Raw genomic sequence first — 23,404 nt, 5'->3', positions numbered from 1 at the left:
ACAAAAGTGATGCATTGCTGGGGTATGTCTGAAAATAGACGCAACTCCAGCAATGTGTCCTTTCACATGGGGCTTGCCTGCATCAGTCTTACACCTGCTGTGAGTCAAGTGTAAGACATTGACGCAATGGCGTCCTAGAAGTGGCGCACTGAGTTCTCATAGATTTCAATGCGCCACTTCTACAAAGCTTTTTGCGGGGCAACACCCACCCTGCATACATTACACCTGGCACAGGTACAATGTGGTGCAGGGGTTTACAAAGTGATGCATCTGTCTAGATGCGACACTTTGTACATAGGGGGCAACATGGCACATTTTTTACGCTGCCAGTACGATGCAAAAAGTGACGCACCCGCAGCATAAAAGTGAAGCAAGGCCTCATAAATAAGGCCCTTAGAATTTGAACAAGTGTTCCTTTGCACTGTCAGGGCCCTAATGAAATGAAATAGTGTATTTAATAAATCGTGCAGCTACACAGACTAGAGTGTCCTGGCGCTTGACAGTGGGAGAAAAATTTGCGTAAAAGACCCATCAGTTATTAAAAAGCCAGGTTTTTCCTGAAAGAGTAGGTCTGTGGTTAGTCTCAGAGACTCAGGTAGGCTATTCCACAATTTTGCGCCTTGAAAGCTGAGGGATCTGCCTCCAGTGCAGGCACGGCATATTTTAGGCACGATGGCCAGGTTGGCATTGGAAGATCTTAGGGGTCTACATGTTTTGTAGCAATTAAGGCGCTTATTTAGGTAGCCGGCTCCTGAGCCAGGGAAAGTTTTAAAGAAGATGGTCATCGCTTTGAAGTCGATCCGTTCTTTTATGTGGAGCCAGTGTAGAGACTTAAGAATAGGGGGTCATACTAGATCTGGGTTTAGGTCTCAGGAAGGCTCTGGCCGCCGCATTTTGTACCACTTGTAGGCGCTGGATAAGGAATTTGGGAAGACTGAGATACAAGCTGTTGACATAGTCAAGCTTTGATGTCACCAGAGCGTGCAGCACAATCTTTCTGCTCTCAAGCGGTAACAGTGGCAGGAATTTTTTTAGCATCCAGAGTATGCCAAAGCAAACGCCAGTTAGATTTTAGATTTGAAAGCACATGGAGAGTGTCTTGTCTATGACATTTCCTAAGTTTTTTATTTTCTCCTTTTCCGCGGGCAGGGACGGCAGATCTTATGGCCACCAAGAGCTCCAGTCAGGTGTTTCTGGATTACCATGTCCTGAGATCTATTTGCCAAGAAGGATGACATCCATATTAAGGCAGTCCCTCCCCAGGCCAATGTTAGCAAGTCTCTCCAGGAGCCTCTCATCTGGGACCATATCGAAGGCCACCGACAGATCGAGCAGTATCAGAACAGCCTTGCCTTCCTGGTCCAGCTTACCCTTGAAAAATTCAGTCACTTCCAGCAGAGCGGTCTCCGTACTGTAGTTAGCCCTAAAAACCGGATTGGGACTCATTGTGGAGCTTCCCATCTTCAATGTATTTTTGGAGAGCCTGGTTTACATGCTTCTCTAATACTTTGGAGAGGGCCGGAAGAAGGGAGATTGCCCTGTAGTTGGTAGGGTTCGTAGGTTTGGCCTTAGCCTTTTTTATCAGTGGAAGAAGCTTAGCATTCTTCCATAATTTCGGAATGTTGCCTGACGCGAGGGAAGCATTAAAGAGCTGGTTTACCGTGGGGTTTATGGTGGGAGCTAATAGGTTCAGGATATTCGCTGGACATGGGTCGGTAGGAGAGACAGACTTAGTGCTTTGGAGAAGTGTCAGTGACTCTTCAAGCTGAAACTCAGGCAAAGCTAGTAAAGATGGAGGATCCAAGAGGTGAAATTTGCTATTAGAACCAAGGTAGAAGGCCAGTTCTTCCTCTGAGCTGTTAGTGAAGGCATGTTGGATAATGGAGATCTTTTTGTGGACGAATTGAGCTATTTGCTTAGACCATTCTTCCGTGCATGGCCCTTCCTTTGTGCCAGCTTTCGGGGCGGTTAAGGATTTAACTATACTAAAGATTTCCTTACTCTTATTTTGGGCAATTTCTATCTTGGTTTGAAAGACGTTTTTCTTGGCTGCCTTCACGAGAATGTAATGAGCTTTTAAGTTGTCTTTATACACCTTCCTGTCCTCAGGTGGATAGGATTTACGCCACTTCCGTTCCATTTTTCTACAATTTCTTTTGCTAGATCTGATGGAATCATTAAACCATGGAGCTGGTGGGGCCGAACTCTTTGTGGAGCGGGAAACAATTGGTACCACTGCATCAATGTTGGTTCGGAGCCATGAATCTATTGAGAGGGTGTCCGAGTCGGGGCAGCCAGCCAGCTCCGGTGAGGAATGACCGAGGTCTTCTGCTAAAAATCGGGATGGATATTTTATGGAACGTCCTGTAATTAGAGTCCCTCTGCCCTGCGTTAGCCCAAGGGCTGTGGCAGAGTTGGGAATGACGAATTTTAATAGGAGGTGGTCAGACCAGATAATGGGAAGAGGTAAGCTTACTGATATGTCAAAGTTGTGAAAGATTTGGTCTAGAGTATGGCCCTTCTCATGGGTGGCCGAAGAAATAGATGGAAACGTGTTGCAGGCCTGCAGCGTGTCCAACAAGGAAATTGTTTGAGGGTCTTTTCCATTGTCCATATGTATATTGAAATCTCCCAGAATAAGTCAGTTGTTGTATTTTAAGGCCAGGGAGGTGGTGGCTGTATTAAGCGTAGTAATAAAATTTCCAATTGCACTGGGAGGTCTGTAAATCAGAAAACCAGCAGTGCTATGATGGGGAGATTAAGTACGGCGGAAGCTTAAGGACTCTGCGCTCTCGATGTTTTCCATCGGGATGGGAGAGCAGTCTAGTTTTTTATAGTAAATTATGGCGACACCACCCCCCTTCCCAAACTCTCCTAAGGATTTTATAACCCGTAGGGATGGCCAAGGTGATAGTAGGGTTGGAGGCTTCAGACAGTCAGGTCTCAGTGAGAAATAAAAAATTAGGCTGGTCGTCTAAAAGTAGGCCATAAATGTGTGGTTCATGCTTTCGCATTGAGTGACAATTTAAAAGGGTGGCCTATAAGTCCTCTATTTTCTTATTGTTTTTACACTTATTGTTGCGTGGGAGGATCTTGGGTGTGAGATTCCTGGGCTGGAGGAGAGACCAGTTGCACTTTTTGCATCGAAAGTCTACCTCCAAGCTCGGATCAGCCGCTGTACACTGACATAATGGTAGCCGCCTAAGGCTAAGCAGTTTTTTTCTATTGTAATATAGTGGAAGAAACTCACCCTAGGGGAAATGGGCAGCATGGATGGCGCCGGACGCCTCCGGGACGCCTCACAGCACAGACAGGCTTGCCTTTGGCGCGCTCGCTGCGTTTGTTCGTTTGCATCGGGAATATATTGGCTAATGCATATGATGCAAACTGGATTGCTAACGCAGCTGAGGAAGTGGAAACTGCGTTGCCAGAAGTGAGGAGCCCGATAGTAGCCCCAGCCCTCCGCACAATCGGAGTATCAGCCGTGGTGGACCAGGACTGGAGGAAAAGCAAGATGCGAATCGGAGCAGCTAAGGATTTGTAGGCAAGCAGAATCAAGAAAAGTGTAAGTGTGCGTAGGTAGGAGAAATTGTTAAAAAGCACAGAGTAATTCAGCCACACATATACAATTTAAAAAGTATTAATATAGCAGGGCAGGAAACACTAAATCCTCCCGCTGTCAGCTGCTTGCGTCCGTTTACATCAGGAATATATAGACTAATGCCTATGATGCAAACTGGATCACTAACGCAGCTGAGGAAGCAGAAACTGCGTGCGAAACAGGGGCTCAAATTGGATCATAAATTCAAAGCTGTTCTGAACATGGGCCCCCAAAATATGTTTGGCCCAGGGCCCCCAAAATCCTTAAGATGTCCCTGGACTCTTGGAGTAAGTGTGAATACAGTGACCCTCTCTTGGGATCCCCGGGTTAGGCAAATTTCCTTTTTACCCAGAGCATTGATCTCCAGAATACAGTGATGTAATAGTAATTAACTTACACTTTTTATGTTTTTTTACAAACTTTAGGATTCATTAGTTGATCTCATTGAGGACAGCAGAACTGAGGGCATATTACCTCCTGGGGGTGGATGGGTTCTGCCAATTGACTAACCACAGACTTTAGGTCCTGAAGAAGGCCACGGACCTTGTTAGGCATATATAGAATGGCCGAAACATGTTGACCACATAGGAATGATGGGGTTACTAATTTTCCCGGGTTGATCCCCCTGTGTTTTTTTAAATCCTATTTGGACATTCAACAATTAAATCAATACATTAGGATAGCTCTAGGTAATATTAACCTCCTTTCTTTGCATCTCTGGTTAACATGAAGTATATGCTCCATTTTAAAAAAAAAAACGCTTCCACACTCTATGTGGTTGAGCCCACCTTGGACCCATGTGGGTCCGGGTGTGGGAAGCTCAATGATTAAGAATGCTACATCTCGGTTTGGTGGAGGGCCCTGCTTGTCCCAGAGCAATCTCTGTGTGGACTAACTGCAAGATTTTAGATAGGTGCGGAATCCTTTTGATGTGTGCGTAATCCTGGCTTCCAACAGTCTCTTCAAAGCCTGTCTTGACTTTGCTTTTTTTTTTTTTTTTATTCCAGCCTGTCTTGACTTTGCAAATACACATGTGTTCCTCATGAGCAGAATTGTTCAAATAGATTCAAATTCTATACTCTCGGATAACTCTTATTTTACACATCAAAATATCTTTTACCATGCCTTCTTTGAGCAACCCAATCTACTCCAACATCTGGCTCACTTCTTGTATTACTGTGTCCTTAGCCACTTCTCTTTTCTCTTCTCTTTGTATTATACCTTCTGTATTTTTATATCTTCTTCTACGTGGCTCTCATTTGAATCCTCTTCCCCATTCTCTTTGAAGATCAAGATTGGTAAAGACTGTTAGCAATGTTATATCTGATTCTTGGTATGTATTCAAGGCCAAATACAATTTCTCTTAATACTACAACCCACTTATAAATCCATCTTCATTTAGAGTCTATTAATTTCTTTGTAAACACTTCTCGAAATGATTTATCAGTTTTGAAATTTCTGTCCCACACAAAATGCTTTTATTTTCTTGCACCTTGAAATGAAAGTTATTGTGTTCTTATATTTTTATTAACCCTATAATAAAGCTCATAGTATTTTTGTACTGGCACCTGATACAATAATTATACATTCTTTGAGCTTCATTTCCCCCATTTGCACATGTTCAATCTCCTCAGCACATGCTTCATCTTTCTTTTTGAGTCATCATCTCAATTCTTTGCTTTACTGGCATTGTTTGGTATGAAATTACTATTGAATTCTATCATTCCTATGAACTTAACTTGTTGATCCTTGTTCTCTAATGTTGGTACGTCCTAAATCACTTTTATCAAGTTTTCTCTTAGCCTAGTTCTGCAGCAGTCAGCTAATGCCCTAGGTAGTTTATCACACTCATGTTACATTTACATATTTGTACTTTCAAACCATTTATGTACAACTTGGATAACCCTTGCCTTGCGCTATCATTGTGCTCTTTATTAAATTAATATGTTCTCCATCACACTGTGAAAAACCAAGGCTGCCATATTAGAATAGATGCCATCACTAAAAAGCAAGGTTCCAAAGGGAGTTACAAATGCTGTCAAGTTTCGAGGGTCCTCGCGCAGTCTCACCTGATGGTATGCTGATGCCAAATCATCATTTCTTTGTTATTGGTGAAAAGGTATTTGTCCACCACCACCACTTTGTTCAATCTGTGGAAATCTATATCTAATCTTATGTTCCCACCCAGTTTTTATGCCACAACCATGGGGCCTACTGCTAAAGCTTCTTTAAATCCCTTTTCTGCCAGTCTTTATAATTCTTTTATCATAGCTTCCCTAACCATCAGAGACACATTTCTGCCTTTGATCAATTTTGATTAAGCACCTCTTTTCATATTAATTTTTTCTACATAGACATTTAAATATCACAAATGTCCACTGAACATTTCTGGAAATTCCTCTTCAAATCAAACCCTCTTTAACTTCACTTGTAACTTCACACCATCAAATCTCTCAAAATTGTAGATGTTAGGGAAGCTAGCATCAGGATATATACATTCCATTGGGATCCTTTACCCTATGTGAATGTAAAAAGAAAGGTAGTTGAAGAGTAGGCAATGGACCACTGCAAACTCTTAAGCAAAAGACAAATTAAACTCTTCTTTTTAAATGCAAACCTTTCCTTTAAGGAAAACAGGCTGCATAAAAAAAAAAACATTATTATTATAAGACAATAACAGCAATGGTAGTCTGCTGAGCCAAGCAGACAAGCATCCCAGGGATTGCCTCCACTTGTAATGAGTTGCACTTTGCAACCTAACTCATTAATATAAGGTAGATTGGATTACAACCCTCTATGATTTGGCTTTTAAAGATTCAACCTATCGGCACATAGGCTGGTTTTAAAGATGTTTTACTCGTTGCGAAATTGGGTCATCTGGCCCCTTGTTTAAGTTTTATAGAATTATCAAACATGTTAATCAACTATTTTTAATTTCATGTTTTTATCTCGTAATATATATTATTTCATGTCAATATTGATTATATGTGAAATACAATACCATACGTATTATAAAAGAAAACATTTAGATACATTAGAAAAGGGTAATTCTTTCAGATAGAATCTGCCTCTTCAGACATATTTATGTTGACTAGTACTATGGACTGTTAATGAACAAGTGCAGTTGCAGATGTGCTGTTTAAACATTAATACTAACCATTATGCATTTAAACACTTTGCATGTATATTTTAGTTAACTACCATATAGCAAACATCATTTCATTGAGGACTTTATTAAACACAGTTGCTGAAATGCTGTCCGGTACAACTGTAAATCGTACAAGCTTGCATATATTTAATTTTCTGAAGTAAAAGTATGTTAGCATGCTTTGATTTCTACATTAATGTTTAGGCTTCATTTTTTCTGTTGTTTTGGTACAAACATTACTATGTATCCTCCTCGAAAATCTTATCTGACTATGAATCAGATGTCGAAAAGGGATTCTGTGTTAATTACAGCTGACAGGCATGCAATCTAACTAATAAAGGGTAAAGAACCTCTGAACAACTTGTAGCAGATACGATGTCCTTGCTGTGTGATACATTTACGCAACATATTTGCCCATGAAGACTAGATGGTGTACATACAAATGGATGTTGGCAAATTGAGCACATTTATTAATGTCATTTACATCCATCCCACACGAAGGGGTATTATTGATGGCCACAGTACATCTGTGCCAGATAAGTCATTTATCACGCAAGTACACAGGACACTTAAGGAACAGTGCCCACTGTGTCTCTTAAGAAGTCTCTTTTGTTCCCTCTGATACCATTTGGTCCAGAATCTCAAAGCTATCAGAAAGAGATTTGTGTATGCTTGTAGCTTGACAGTAAGGAATACAAAAGACAGTGAAGAATCCTCTTGGGCAACTGGGAAACTCTTTTCCCTGGGGATTGCAGGTACTATTATTCGACAATCCTAAGCACTGGTATATATGTCACAATATGTTAGGGGTGCGCTAATTTATGGGTGTTGTCATTCTCACCAATGACTACCTTTCTCGTACTCTCTAAACTCAATGTCATCTGTTGCTCTAAGGGGCACTTATTAATGTCTCTCAATGCCCAGAGTAATCTGAGTCCAAACCACCCTGAAAGGCACATATTTCAGGTTCTGTGGAGAAGCTTTAGGGCTAGGTTGCAGGGTACATAAGGCATCTTTATCTTACTCTGCTTGTCAACTTCATAGTGGCAAAGAATAATTACCTTTCTCCCTTCACATTCCTCTGAATATCTTTGCTGCAGCCCAGGTGCACTGATCCAAATGTATTGATTATTGGTAGTTTGTTTTGTTTACACTGACTTCTTCAAACGTCTGTGACTCACATAAGCTTTCATATGCATGTCAAATGGTTTACATAAGTAACGGCATCTGAAATGCATTCTGTCCAGTCCTATAATATTTTAACGAACTTTTCTTTTCTAAATTAAAACCAAGAATGTAGGCTCTGCTGTAGTTGTGGCTTGGTTGGTGTTAGTAGCAGTGTTGGGGTTAAGATTCAGTCTTGTTTTGGTCCAGTCACAGCATGGTCAGAAAGCAGTAAGAAATACTTTAGGAAATAGCAAAGGGAGACCTGTCTGGCCACCCCATTATCTGCCTGCTTACCATCATTCACAACATCTTGATGCCCCTATCTGGTGATCTGTCTTGTAACATGGGTGCTCACGAACAACTCAGTATGCCCTCACCCTTTCGTTAAGCAAATCAAGAAAGGACCCTTTTATGAGCCATGTAATCGAATATAAACTGTTACTTCGCATGAGTGACATCGCATGCTTTTACAACTCTGTCGTTACAAAGACCCTGTTGTTACAATGCAAGCCACTACATCCCAAGTCGTTTCAACGACTTGCTGTAGGGGGCGCGCTGGACTTAGAAATAGTATAATTTACTATTCCTACTCCAGTTTGCGCAACAGCAGGGAAATGATTTGTGATGTAATGGCTCGCGTGGAAACAACGCGGTCGTTGTAACTACCGCGTTGTAAAAGCATGCGATTTAACACATGTGATGTTATGGCTGTTTCCCATGTAATCTGTACTGTGGGTCATGGTCTGTCCAGGACAGTAGAAGAAACAGATGGACTTAGTTTCGGAGCGCAGCAAAAGTAATATTAAGTATCTTGCCAACTAAAAGCTTCAAGCTGGAACTCACAAAGTGAGTTAAGCCTGCAGTGAAAGCACTTAAGGACAAGGGATGATGTGATATTCAGTCTTTCCTCAAGAGGAATGATTGCTCAACCATTTTTCGTGAAGTTTTATTGAAATATAGGTGCACTAAATGGAAGGGATGGTAGATGTAGTCTCCTAATTTATCTGCCTTTCACACTACTGGCAGAATGGAGGTGATGTATGCATGTGCTTTGTATCATTGGGCTGCCTGTTCACTCCCTCACCTGTTTATTATCATCCTTATTACATCAGGATACCCGTGCCTGCAGAAGCTTTTATGGTTAGAATCTGCCCTGTCTGACTGTTTAGATTAGCTATATATTTTTCTGATCTTGAAGGAATAGAGGGGTAATTTGGGTTATTATGAGCTTGAAGCAATAGTGGCAGAGTTGAGACAAGTGACCATGGCTCTCTTGTTCTCCAACCCAGCTGATGTGTCTTGTGTTATCCAAATGAAAGTTGAAAGCAGAAGAAAATCATCATAAACACATTTACAATTTAACACATAATCACTGCTTATTGGGGAATGAATGTGAAGTCAGAATCTGACTGGCAAATGAGATGTGTTTGTATGAGAAATGCAAAGTAAATCGAATATCAGCATTGTTTCCAGAATGAAATGATAAGTACAGCTCTCACCCACATACCAACTGTGGAAAGTGTTGTGTGCTTCCCTTGTATCCCACACCCTTCAGAGATATTTCACAGCAGAATTAGAGGGCTTTATAGGCAGATACCTAATTAATTCACTATAGGCTATTGGAAATTCTTGATACTATTCTAAATCGAAGTCCACCCATGGTTCATTAGAAGATTAGTTCTCTTTAAATGATCCGTATGTAGTCCCATTCTTGAGAGTCTCTACCAAAAATCTAGATTTAAAAAAAAAAATCTGTTTCAGCCAGCTTTGCAAGTCTGTCCTTCCCAGGGTATCTTTAAATGCCAACTGCAAACAGGCTGGGTTTGTAAAATACAGCTAGTCCCTACACTAAGTGAGAGAAACAGACACCCCTACCTTAATGCATCTCCACTTCAGGCAATCACCGTCACTGCCTCAATTCAGGAAGAACCTCAAGACCTTGCTCTTCGACTAACCTGCGGGGCCCTCAACTGACCTGCTACCCTCCCCCTGCACCGTGAGACCCTTAAGGGTGAGTGTTTGCACTCTACAAGAATCTGATTGATTGATTGAATGCAATGTTTGAAGTATAGCACACAATTCGCCAACTAATAATTGAAAGAGAGAGCAAGAGAGAATTGCAACCCTTATTTTTGAGTTTTCCTAGAGAGCATGTAATAAGTAGTTTTTCCATAGGAGCTCCAAATGGGATTTTGGGCATTTGTAACTTTCCTCCCAAACCAAGCGATAATCCAAGGATAATGTGAAAATTGAATAATGACATAATGTGTGTCTGTATGTGTGGTTGGTTTTGTGGTACTTGTGTAATGAGGTGGCAATCTTAATTAAATGATTGGGTGTTTTGATATATCAGACTGTTTCACACATTTATCAATATAGAGTTACAAGGACTCATTTCTGTCTATCCCTATTCATTACATTTCTGTTGTAGCAACTAAAGTTCATATCCATGGTAATAAAATAGCAAAAAGGGAAACAAACGCACACATGGTGATCACAGTATTATTATCATGGCTAATAGAAAATTAGCATCTTACTCTGCAAGGTGGGCTGGGATAAATATGCAGAACAACTCTTAAAATGTGGGTCCTTTATTATCATGTAAATAGTAAAAACAGGCAGATGCTGAGACATTGAGGCCATACAGTTTTCTCACAGAACATCAGTCCGTCAAAGCCGGTTATTCTTTCCCACAGCATGCTGGGAAGGTTGTGGCAAATTTGGGAACTTAATATGATGTAGCACCAATTTCTGTGTCGGAAGTGTTTTTAGGGCTGGGATGTGTTCCATTATTTGCTGAGATCCTAGATATTTCAAAACTGGTTTACCTTCCAGTTTGGTAGTGCTTTTAAATAATTAATTTGTGTTGGTCTTGCATATTCTACAGGTTTCAAGAAATACTTTCTCACAGGTTTACCCACTATATTTGAAACATAATGAGTAATGAAAATTAAACTAAACAACATTGATTATTTTTAAATATGGAAAGATAAAACGGGAATGCAGTGTATATTGGATTCTCACTAAAGTCCTGAAGGCAGATGATATGTAGGATCTTCAGGACTTGTAGTTAAAGTCCACTTGCGGTTAGAGTCCCTAGTATTTAAAGCAGAACTTTAATAAATACATTAAAGACTTGGGAAGTCTCTAAATCAGTGTCAGTAAAAGTTACATTTTACTGAATAGGGGATGACAATATCTGATCAGAGCTATAAGTAATGGCTCAAACTCCTAACAAACCACAGAAACAGTTTGGCAATTATGAAGGCATAGCTAACATAGTGAAAACTGAATTTGGGGTTAACAGCTTAAGATGTCTCAAAAACCTTCCAAGGAGATAACAAGAGTGGAATTCAGAGGCTTATATCTGCGGAGATTGGGATGCAAAAACAGGAACATAGGGCTTGAGAAGATATCTAGATGACAAAGAGAAGGACCTACAAAGTACCAATACTGAAACATGGTTTCCTGGCTATCAATAAAAAGGGTGTGAACCTAGTTGAGTTGAGACAGAAGTATGATCGAAATATAATGCAAACAATAAATGACAAAGGACTTGTCCAACATACTGTGACCAATATAGAGAATCAGTCAATGATTATAACTAGGTAAAGAAATAAGGTGGGAATAAGGTGGGGATTAGATATCAATTATTACTACCCTGCCAATAACTTGGCAAGCAAAGAGTAACAATAGGTCTTGCTAAGGGCCAGGTATAGAGTTCTGTTCATGGGAGTTTCTTAGACACTGTTATGGTAAAGGCTTTGATTGCCCCATGAAATAATCCAATGCATTAATGAATGGAAGTAATTAGAAACAGTGTCCAATCTCCCTCAGGAGTCAGTGGTCCCAAGGGGTCTTACATTTGGTTGATAGTAGATTACAACAAGCATTGTCAAAGCCAATAGGTCTCGCCTATGGATGAGCTGTTGGCTTTTGTAATAGGGAGGGGGTGGTGAACGGAAGAGAGAATTAATCAATGATAAGTGTGCACGCGCTTAACATAGTCCCTAACACAGAAGGAAGCTATTTTGTATGTGTGTGAGTGTGCTCCTTGTGAAAGGGAAAACTGCAGTCACGCACAGTTAATGTGGTTCCCCCATCATCCCATGATGTAGTGGGGGAAACAAAAAATGTGAGAGTAATAGATCAATGGATGAAAGGGATGACTGAAATAATTATAACTTTAGTAACATCGACTTGTCTTTGTTATTTTTCACTCCTAAAGAGAAGTATTTCTCTTAAGTACCAGTGGCCTGATACAACTGTGTCCATTTACAAAGCACCATTTGACTGTTGTCGTGGAGCAAGCATGGGTCACAGTCTCCATGTTTAAAAATCTATCTCCGATTGCAGACGGTGATAAGAACGATACCACTGTGCTGGTGGATGAACCTCAATCATCACAATCTGCTCTGTAGGAAAGAAGTAACACTGATAGGTGCACCTTGACAGCACTCCACTGGAGCAAACAATGAACCAGTTCCGGCCTTTAGTTTTCTAGATGGCTTTGTTCTACAAATCATGTTAGGATGATAAAGCGCCTTCGAGTTCCAGGCGTAAATTGATTGGTTATATGGTATGATCACATGCACGGTTAAAATTACTAAAGAGGAGTCCTGGTGATGGCAAACTTGTTGCCAAGTTGGAACACCAAGTGACTTGTTCATTTGGAAAGTCAACCGAAAATATCACACACATTCTCTTTCACTGCCAATGGACACCAAAAGTGTTCAAAATCTTTTCCTAACATGCTGCAGGACCAGCTTTTCTCAAACCTCCCAACAAGGGCAGAGATGGACAGTAGAGGGCAGAGCTTCTCCAGAGAACACTTGTGCAGACACGCCTGCACCGGGAAGTCACCTGAGCATGCGCAAAGCGCTGCAGGCATCTCCAGGGTGCACCAGTGGAAACCTTTGAGAGTGTTTATTGCTAAAGCCCTCAGAGGAGCTGCGCTTCCCAGGGGGCTTGAGGCAATCGGGCCTGGGGCTTGTTTCTGACCCAGGGCCCCATTCATGCATTTGTGCACATAGTATATAGGTCCGGCCCAGGAAATCACACACTTGCGCACCAAACATAGACAGGGGATCAATGGCAGACAACCTACACTGGGTTCACATGCAGCCTAGCAGTGTTTTCGAGCCGCACAAATATCCGTGTCAGATGTCTGACAGGAATTATGTGCAGGAGGCTCTTCCAGGTGGCTGTCTAAAAATGAATCTCTCTCCTTCAGATGTCTGACGGAGCCAAAGAAGTGCTAAGTAAATCCAATTTCTGCACGGCGGGACCCCAGGCATGGCAAAGGCTGAGCATGACTGGGCTCTCTTGTGCCAGATTGCTGAAAGGGGGTGAGACAAATAGTAACTCCAGATTGTCTTGTGTTGTGTGTGGGCAGGGGCTGCACTCCAGGCTTTGTCATGCCCAGTGTCTGCTAGTCTGTGACTTATGGGCGCCATGCCCAGCCTCCCTTGTGTTCTGTGTCTGGCAGGGGCTGTGGACAGTTCTCACTGAATTCCTGTGTCCAATAGGGGCTTAATACTGCTCCACTTTATTCACGTGCCATGCCATGTCCGAAACAGATGTGACTAGCTGTCCTCGTGTTTTGTGTCTCAGTGGTTGTGAATTGAGCCCTGTCATGGTCAGTGTCTGACGGAGGCAGAGACGTAGCTGGTCAGTAAGTGTGTGTGTGTGTGTTTGTGGCGGTGGGGGAGTAGGCTCCAGATTACCCAACAATTACGTTGGCATATTTTGTTCAAATACATTATGAGAAGCAGAACACAATGAGGTATTAAGAGTCAGTGGAGTGAGAGAGAAGTGCAGGTTGTTAGGGATATTTAAAAAAACTTTTTTTTTCCAAACTAGACATATTTTAAGGCAGAGACAAGAGACAGCACGTGTATCTAAATATCAAGGGTAAAATCCGACAGATGTCTCACCATACCCAATGAAATGCACCTACAGACAACTATTTACTACAGAATAACTTGTTTAAGGGGGGTGTATCACCCCCGCAAACCCTCTAAAGCTACGCCACTGGATGGAGGCTGTGCTTGATTCCCGCTTATGACATCAGTCTAAGGTTCACTGCTGACACTCACACATGCCAGTGTCTGGCTTGCGCTGTGCGCAGCTCCACTTCCATTGGCGCTTGATGTCTGACCGTCAGGCCCGGACTGGGAACAGAAACTAGCCCTGGCAACTGCTCAGCCGGCCCCCCCTGGTGTGAGGGGGAGTGCAGCCGAGCAGTTTGCGAGGGCTGGTTTAGGCCGATTTTGTTACAGGGGGCTGATATTGCCGACCCCCGGTAACAAAAACTGCTCCCACCTTAGAGGCCTACAGGGGAAATGCCCGGTGCTCGCTGTGGCAAGTCTGGCCCTGCTGAGAGTGCACAGCCAGAGCTACCCACTGTGGAAATGGGGAGCTTCCATGGGGTTGGAGGGGTTCGCTCAGCAAGGAGCTGGTTTCAGCTTTGATGCCACAGCTGTTTTTGGTTCCCTCTGTGGCCCTGTCTCGTGGCTGCTATGAGCTACATTTAAGATGACTTCATGTTACCCAGGACAAAGGCTCCAGTCCTGAGATTTCATTTTGCAGCTTAATGTATTCTGGGAGTTGAAGTCCTGAATTGGGGTGACCCAATAAAAAAACTTTTTGGACAAAAGTGTTTCGTACAAAAAAAATCCCAGGACTGGAGCACTGTATCCTTACTTGCGTGGACTCTTTCTTGTTATATGAGAAAAAAGAAATATAGGTTGTGAGGGAGCTTTTGTCAATTGGACTCTTTCTTTAATCTTAACTTGTAATCACCCTGCCTTTCGATGAGTTCTGGGGAACTACTTCCGTCAAACTGCCTTTGTGTCACCATTGTATTCTGTGCCCTCTGAAGGGGCGCTAAAGTCTCTCAAAATAGTGTTCAGAGGAGCCGGAGGTGACTGAAGACTCTTCCTCTATGACATGAGCGCTCCCACTGCTCTCCCACAGATCTCTCCGACAGGGTGGAGGGCATTCACATCTGTTCCTAATTACAAGGAACCCGCAGCTATTGGCTGTGCGCTGTCACGGCTCCATTGAAGCGTAGACACACCAGACACAACTCAGAGCAGCTAACTGAGTAATTCCAGCGGCCGCGGTGGCACTGCTCCCGGCAGTCAGACCAATGGAACAGAAGGCAACCAATCTCCAAAACAAGCAATAGATCTTGCATTTACGCGAGACCTATTTCATTGCAAATGGTAGGCATCACGGACAGAGGGAGGGGGAGAAGGCATGGACAACAGGAGGGAGGGTGGGGGGTAGAAGGCATGGACAACGGGAGGGAGGGTGGAAGGGGAAGGCACAGACAACGGGAGGGTGGGGGAGGGTAGGGGGAGAAGTCACGGACAAATGGAGGGACGGGGTGGAGGGGAGAAGAAGGCACAGACAATGGGTGGGATGGCGGGGGCAAATAGGCACAGACAATTGGAGGGCAGGGAGAGGGGAGAAAAAGGCACAGACAATCGCAGGGAGGGGGTAGAAGGCACGGACAACAGGAGGGGGGTGGTGGAAAGAAGGCACAACAACGGGAGGCGGGGTGGAAAAGAAGGCAGCAAAGCACGTCGTGCCTGCATTAGGAGAACCTCATTAAAGAAAATAGTGCTTATAGTCTAAATAACATTACCATGTAACACTCGAAGTAAAGGGGCCAGTCGCTTTGGGAGGTGCCAAATGAAGAGGAGGCGGTACTAAGGAGGGTCTAACAAGCCCTTCGATGAATCAGAAGCCAGCAATTAGGACAGACAAGGACACAAGCCAATGGCAAAAATGGGTGTAGAGTGGGCGGAGCTTCTATTTACCTACTCCTCGCAGAGCAGCATGCGCGCTTGCTCAGGCTCGACCTAAAAAATGAAAAGGGGTTTTCAATAGAATATCAAACCTGTTGCTGAGAAAGAAAGAGTAAGAGCATGGAGGACACTCTAAAAAGAACTGGTTAACATAAAAACTAGGTTTTTGAGGAACTGGAAGTATTTGTCAGTGAGGCAGCAGGCATAGACTCAATTCACTAATAGGAAACGCTTGCAGGAAACTTTAATATTATATAGGCTAAAATCAGACTCACATGCCAAAGAAGTGCCCACCTCAAAATAAGCACAGTTGTCAAGAAAGGTTGCCTTTTTAGCTAACACTTTTTAATGGGTGTACTAAGGGTACTACTAAGTTCTTGAGACAGAAATAGAAGATATCCTGAAAGTAAGTGATCAGATGTAGGCAAAAGTCCTTTGTGCCAATGATTTCATTTAATCACCAGGACTCCCATCCAGCAAACCGAAAAATTCTTAAAGTGCCAGAAAACTAATGCAATTCAAAGGAAAAAAACTGACTATACATTGGAAGAGCTCAAACAATTATTCTCAAACCGAACCAATAACAGTAGGAGCAAACCTACCTCAATTCAGTTCAATATTTTCAGGAATAGACACAAACTAATCATATTAGTGTCTACAAATAAGCAATTAAAGGAGTTGCCCCTTGCATGTAGATTAATTGCTAAAGAAAACTCAAACTGCGGAAAAAGACATTGAGACACTTGTCCGGGCACATGCAGACCAAGCTTGCCTTGGAACAGCACTGATGGTAGCCAAACGCGATGTAGCTGCTCACCGGAAGGATTCCAAGTCACAGACAATGGCACAATGGAGCCGTTGGGTACAATGATGTGCCCAGGAGAAGAAGCCAGTAAATGAGGTGAAGGGCTGCCCTACTAAACATGCCAAAGTATTGGGGAAATAGCTTAGGACAGCACGTGCAGGTTCATCGCTAAGATGATGTGACGAGATTGATGTCATTTTCCTGATGTGTACTTTTACTCGCTGTAATGCTTATTACTGCATTGATGTTGGCCTCCCTCGGGAGCTGACTCTCTGTTTTACTGTGACCTGTTGTAACTGTTGGAAAACAATAAAATGTGCTTATCAAAAAAAATACTTGTCCTTTGCTTAGCTCTCAATATTGTAAAAGATATAAACTAAGCACTGGACATACAGATTGATGGTAACATTATGTATGGTACTCAAAAACCGGTCAAAAATATTGAACAACCTGAATTTAAGTTTTGGAAAGGACTCTAGTCAGCAAAATCAAGCCTCACTGTCACTTTAGAAGCATACCTCTCATATAAGTATATAGGAGAAAGACCTCAATTGAGACCTTTTATCAATGCTTTTAAGAGATACCTATGTCGGAGAAATGACCTTGTAACACGTTCCTCACTCCTGGATCCCAGTCTTTTTTTTAATTTGTTTTACAAAAAGCAACACATTGGTGGGACAGATGGTAGTCAATGAAATTATGTGAATTGATTGCCTATCCAATGCAAAAAAAGCAGTCCCTGCAACAAAGATCAAAGGAATAACAACTATAAACAACCACATTAAGCATAGGAAGCCCTGAGATAGATTTAAATAATTCACATAGAATCATTTCCGCCAATCATATCAACCACTAGCTATGTATTCTACATGTAACATGAATGGAAGTGAGAAGGTGGCTTATGGCAGCAAGAAAAATATCCTGCCCCATCTACAAAAAACTAGAGAAATTGCAAAACTGAAAGAATGGTGTGATCCTGTGAATTACCGACTGATTCCTTATCCAATCAAAGCGTAGAATAGAGAGAAATGGACCCTGTATGAGTGAGTCTTGCATCAGGAGGTCAGTATTTCTACTAAATGATCAGAATACATTCATCACTGCCAGAGCTGTACCATCCTTCCTGAAGTGAAGAGAGGTAATGATGTGCGAGTCTTTGGACCATAGAAATGATGCTCATGTTTAAGTTATCGTATGCAGATTTTTAGCCACACTATCACCCGGCAGGGTACCCTGCACTGAGCAGGTGTGAAACTGGCCACATCAAGGGCCTGTTGGGATGACTCAAAGTCAGGTCTTGAGCTTCTTGAGGAATTCAAAAAGTGAGAAGGCTCTTATATGGAGCAGGAGTTTGTTCCACGCTTTTGGAGCTTTGTAGGAGAATGCTTGAGAGCCGGGTCTGGTTTTCCGTATGCATTGCGATTTGTGCAATAATAAATGAACTGAGGTGTCTAAAGGTTTGTGAAAGCAGATGCAATTATTGAAGTATGCTGAGCCAGTATTATGTAGTGCCTTGAAAGTGTAGCTAAGAAGTTTAAATTGTGCTCGTTTGTGAATGGGGAGCCAGTGGACTTCCTTCAAGGTGTCGTGTGATGTGAGTGCAGCGTGGGAGGTTAAGAGTGGTTTTGGCCACAGAATTCCGGATAGTCTGGTGAGTTTTTGTTGATCCCGGCTTAGAGAGTGTTCCCGTAGGCAGCTTGCTTGCGACCAGGGCGAGCTTGACAATTTTATGGGTGCTGACTGAGAGCCATTTGAAAATCTTTCTCAGCATCTTCAGGGTATGGTAGCATGAGGCGGCGACAGTTTTTATAAAAATAAAGTGACGTACTGTAAAATTGAAAAAAAAAATATTACCTCTATTCAGTCTTTCACTTTTTCTAAAGCACTTCAGCCAAAACTCTTTATACTGTTACTCTTGAAACTCATGCTGCACTTTAAATAGGCCAGAGGTCAATGACAAAAAATTACATTAATGATGCCCACTATCTCCTTGATCTGTTTCTTTTTGTTATTTTCTGTAATATTTTGTTATCCACACTGTAAAGCGTGGATTTAGTTAGAGTATATTTTTACTTAACCCCTCCCCCACTTGAGAATTGCCCTCCTCCCCTTCTTTCATTGTCTGCAAACCTCATGTACTAGGATGGATTGAAGACATAAGCTTGTTTCTAATGAGTTGATTTTCTTTTTATTTAAGACTATTTATTTTGTTTTGTATATTTTATTAAGCTTTCAGCAGGAAAGGCTCACACGGAAAATACGTAAAAACAGAATTGAAATTGAAATTCAATTCAAGTCATTTGTATGGAGGGGGCGATAAACTCTATTAAACCAATGCACGACATTAAAACATGACATATGAGCTTTCAGTACTTCAAACAAGCCTTGTTCATAAAACAGGACCGGAAGAAATATTATACGTCGATGCGAAAGCTTGTATGTAGGTTTATAACATCAGTCGGCGTCATAAAAGGCACCATTACCTACAGAGGAGATATTTTCTCCTGCGCCAAACATGGCATGACATTCCTTTTTAAGTTCAAATACTAAACATGCATATACTAAACATACATGTACTGAACAATATATAGTTCCATCAAAATGCCTCATATCCTTTTCAAAGTGAAAATAGTGCCTTTACGCCATGTAAAGCATTGTATACAAAACAAAGAACATTCAGTGAAAAATAAATTTTCAGTACAACTTTCCAAAACTCACAAATAGGTGGAAAAATATTTTCGTAATGCATTCTTTCTTCTGAGGGCCGCACTTTCAAATCCCTGCCGCGCTCGAGCAAGTCTCTGGCTTGTATTAATTTTAAAATCACAGCTATATGTCACAGCCATTAATTATCTGTAATCACCTGGAAAAAGAGAGCCCTGGCCTCGTGCTCAGCTGTAGACTCTCCTGCACCTGCGCCCATTTCAACAAGTAATGGAGATGCACATGGGGCCGCGGCAAGAACGCCCAGGCTTGCGGAAAGGAATTTCAAACGAGGGACGGATCCATTTTAAGTCAGTTTTCTATTTGTAGAACCGTGAACATTATGGGTTTGATGGAGCAAGACATTTCGTCTCATTCAAGGCGACGACGATAGAAAGATATTTACCTAAGAGAGACTAAAAGGGACTAGAGCGATTTGCAAAGATTCGAAGCCCATACTTGGGTACATCTTGCAACTCAAACCCTAGAGAATTGGCAGCTACACCCCCTGAATACATAGCGTAGCAATGCTCCCCTATGAAACCCAGTGCACAGGCGCACCCCCCTGAACAAGCCTGAACTCTGTCAGAACCCCCACATGCCTTGGTCACTGAGTGACATGGTTGCATGGTTCAGGAACCGACCTCACCCTGTATTCAACACTGAGGAAACAATGGCATATAGAAATATTAATTAAGAGCATCTCTACTCGGATTCGTCCAGCACACGGCTCGCGCAGCCTGGAGCAGTAACAGATAGATGTGCTGGAAAATCTGTCTGTCAGCTGTGGTGATAAAGTACCTCACAGCGATGACCTCAAAGATTGAGGCACAAGCGGGGGCAGCGCTCGCCCAACCCTACATGTGCAAGTGATAATTGTCATATATGAGACCGCACCATTTACTGTTGAACAAGATGACAGTCGTTCAAAACACATACTATAGAAAAGAGGATGGAGCGCCCCTGGAACATGACAACTGTTGGCAGCATCTTCACAACACTGCGCCTGCAGGCAGTGTGTGGCCTCATCACAGATAAATGAAATAACAATAAATATAACAGAGGTTGCTTTTAGCCAATCTAGTGGAACTCAGTTTGCCAGCCTCTCAAGAATGGAAGGTTGAGACCCACCGGTCAGGATTTTAACATGTGAAAATGCGGAGCTAACAGTAGTGAAGCAGGTGCACTGGCACAGGGGCACTAGTGTGTAAGGTGCCCACTTCACCTGAGTTTTAGATGTTCTTTACTATCATACTGGGGGCAGGGTGGCCCATTTGCGTTGTTGCAATATGGCCCTTCTGGTTGTTCTGTGCCACCGTGCTTCAGGTCACTGCCGATGTCAGCGGCAAGCATTAACTCACTGAGGCCACGTTGCTGGATTGGAGGCTGGGCTTTCAAAATATGTGAAATGCCCAGATCCCTGCAGCACATTGGAGGACAAATAAAATTGCAATCATTCATCAGTTCAATGTGTAATGCAGCTATTGTCTGCCTGCACACATACCCACAGAGTGCAGGATTGAAACCTATATCTAAAATTCTAATCGGCCAAATAGGAAATACCTCCAGTTGTTCAAAAACACTCTTTCTACCAGAGCCGGGAACACCAAAGCGATGCTGGAGCATTCTATCACACACCATAAGCCATGCACAATAACATAGCGTGTTGTTGGGGGCGTGGCTTGGCTGCCGAGCGGAATGGCTGCCTGAAACCGCAGCTCCGCCGATCGAGCACAGAAATCCTTCAATTATTAGCTGAACTGGGGTGCGAGCTCGGACTTCCCCGCCCGAGACGGTAGTCCAGGGTGTCCGCCCTGTGCTCTGGCTTTTCTGACCCCGTCGGCGACTCGTGGGCAGAGAGCGGCCCGCGGGCGGCGCGGAGACGTGGCGGCCTACACCATTCGCTAGAGCCGGGGCCTCGCGTGTGGAGTGCCCGAAACCTGTTCGAGGGGTGAGGCAGTGGCTGTTCGCTCGCCCAAGGAAACGCGCGCCCCGGCGAAGGTCTCACCCCCTACGGCTGATGGAGTGAAGCTGAGGCAGCGGCGGTTGGTGTGGAGGAACGCCGAACGTCTGCCCCTGGACTGCATGCCGGTGAACAGCGACGGGCCCGATCGGATGATCGCAGTGGCGGCCATTTTGCCTGAAGCCGAAGTCCCATGGTCGAAGGATCCAGGGCGAAGATCGGAGAGACGTGGTCGGCTGCCGTACATGCCCCGACCATACTGTGGTGAGGTTGGAGCGTTGACCTGGGGTGTGGACGGCGCACGGCTGCACTAGGGTTGTACTGCCCCGGCGGCCTGCGCTGTGACTCTCCCCGCTTGCTCCGCTTGAGGTGTGTGCCCCGCCACTGGGGGCCCGGCCCTTCAACCTACCCACTAGGCCTAACCGCCCTGCTGCCCTCGGTGAGACGCTGGTGGTTGGCGACTGGCGGCGACTGGTGCAGTACGAGGAGGCCGCGGCGCGGCCGCCCAAGCATACGAACGGCTGGTGAGCGGCCATGGGCAAACCGGACACGCGGCAGCCGAAAATCACTTTCGACAAGTCCAAGCAGAAGCCGCCGGACCCAGACCCAGACCTTCGTGAGGCCGAATCTTCTCGGGCGGACCGGAGTGATGCTCAGGATGTGGACATCAAGGCCATGTTTCAGGAACTGAAAACGAGTTTACATGGCATTGATGGCAAGATGGACGCGCTGGCTGCCCGCATGGACGGCATCACGTCCCGCATGGACAAACAAGAGGGGAGAGTGGAATCGCTCGAAACACGTGTGGCCGACACGGAGGAAAATCAGACCGGCCTTGCCGGCCAACTGCGGGGCATGGAGAAGATTCTGACACTCATTCAGCAGAAAAATGAGGATTTGGAGGCGCGCTCGCGGCGCAACAACGTCCGCATCACGGGTGTGGCGGAAACGACGGACATAACCAACATGGAGCTCTTTGTTGAACAAATGTGTAAGGATCTGTTTGGGCCGGGATTGTCTCCGATGTTCCTGGTCGAGAGGGCTCACAGATCACTGGGGCCCAGGCCTAAACCCGGTGCACCGCCCCGGCCTATTATTGCACGAATCTTGAATTATAGGGACCGGGACGTGATCTTACGAATGGCAAGAGACATATCAGACGTGCAGTACAGGGGCAACCACATTGCACTATATCCGGACTATACGATGCAGGTTCAAGCCGCTCGAAGGGAATTTTTGCCGGCGAAGAAACTTTTTCAACAGGCGGGCACCAAATACTCCCTCATCTACCCTGCCAAACTCCGGGTCCAAGGTCCCGGTAAGCCGTCCTTCTTTGTTGACGCGAAGGTGGCTATGAAATATGCCAAACAACTGTTAAAGGACCAAAAGGCTCAGACATCTGCAGTTGACCCGGACCAGCGGGACAGGCTAAGTGATGTTGAATGACTACTACTGTATACTTCTTGCTAAATCGCTGGGTGTTGCCTGCCTGCGCTGTGCTGGGCCATAGAGAGAATGTTTAATTCCCTGGAGTTCCAATTTCAGATGCTATGAGGGAGCTGAGCAGGGCTGCGGGATTGGGGGGGGAGGGTCCTTGAGCTGGTACACTAGTCTCGCGCTCGATCGCCCTGTCACAAGTACAGGGCTTGTGGGTGGCCAACCTGCGTACCTCAAGGGATGATTCCCATTCATTGTTCACATCTAGAGACTGTAGTTACAGTTGTTGTAGTTGGGGGGGGGTCCAGGGAGGTCATTGCACAACCTGATTGGGGGGTTGGAGCGGGAGGGTTAGGGGTTTGGCTGGGGTTGGGGATTTTTGTTGTGTTTTATTTAAGTTTCAGAGCCGGGTCGGAGGAGGCGAAAACTGCTATTGAATCGCACGTTGTGCACTGCGCGCTGTCATGTCGACAGTCACCCAGCAAGAGGTATTCTGGCATTTACCGTGCAGGCTGCCCAGTTGGCCGGGTGGGATGTGTGCTGTCTGTCAGGGACGGGCTACAGGAATCGCTGCAACGAGGAACAGGTCCGTGGCCTGCTCGAGTTTTATTTCCACGCTTGGTGCCGAGTGGAGGTTCCCTGCCTTGTCGGCGGGCGTACAGATTGCTGTGGCATTGCCGCCCTCATGTATTGAGACCCGCTGGATTGGAAATGCTTGCTTCGAGACTTGGCGAGACTTGGCCGGGTGAATGGGGGGTAGGTG

At 44.2% G+C, this 23,404-nt stretch overlaps 1 protein-coding gene across 9 annotated transcripts in view; it reads left to right on the top strand.

The window, feature by feature from the left end:
• The window catches only part of HPCAL1 (hippocalcin like 1), a 1,393,761-nt gene that overhangs the window by 677,422 nt on the left and 692,935 nt on the right, over window positions 1–23,404 (top strand). The gene's annotated exons all lie outside the window — the stretch shown is intronic.

Source organism: Triturus cristatus, chromosome 6, assembly GCF_964204655.1.
Source record: "Triturus cristatus chromosome 6, aTriCri1.1, whole genome shotgun sequence".
NCBI lineage: Eukaryota > Metazoa > Chordata > Amphibia > Caudata > Salamandridae > Triturus > Triturus cristatus.
The sequence above is the reverse complement of the archived record's forward strand: the minus strand, read 5'-3'. Positions and strand labels throughout refer to the sequence as shown.